The sequence below is a fragment of the Theobroma umbraticum genome, unplaced genomic scaffold (genome assembly GCF_002168275.2).
Source record: "Theobroma umbraticum cultivar Fairchild unplaced genomic scaffold, ASM216827v3 scaffold_30.0, whole genome shotgun sequence".
Lineage (NCBI taxonomy): Eukaryota > Viridiplantae > Streptophyta > Magnoliopsida > Malvales > Malvaceae > Theobroma > Theobroma umbraticum.
Window position 1 is genome coordinate 7,297,981 of NW_018397254.1, and position 455 is coordinate 7,298,435.

Below are 455 nucleotides of genomic sequence, written 5' to 3' on the forward strand. Positions count from 1 at the left end.
TATTCTTCTCCCCATCATCTTGGCCGGCCTTAACTTGAGCAACATGTGCCATCTCTGATATCTTTGTCTCTGCCTCTCTCTCTGTTGGCACTTCGCACTATCTTATCCTCTTCAAATAAGCTGAGTCGACGTTTTGATCCTCCTTGAGACAGCCACCCGCATCTATATTCGTCACGGAATCTTATCTAACAAACACCCTTGGCGAGTTACATCTTGGTCTCTCCAAACAGTCTCAAGATGGTCAACGTCTACCCTCGTCTTACAATTTTATTTCCTCAATGCTCAAATCATAAATAGGATAATACAAAAGGAAAAACCCCATATTATCTTCTGTGGTACCATTTAAATGGAAGAGTGATTAATTCGAAATGTAAATCAATAACTCAATATAAATTCCATAAGAAATTATTGAAAGAACTATCCGCATTTAATCCAACATAACTTGTTCTTTTTTT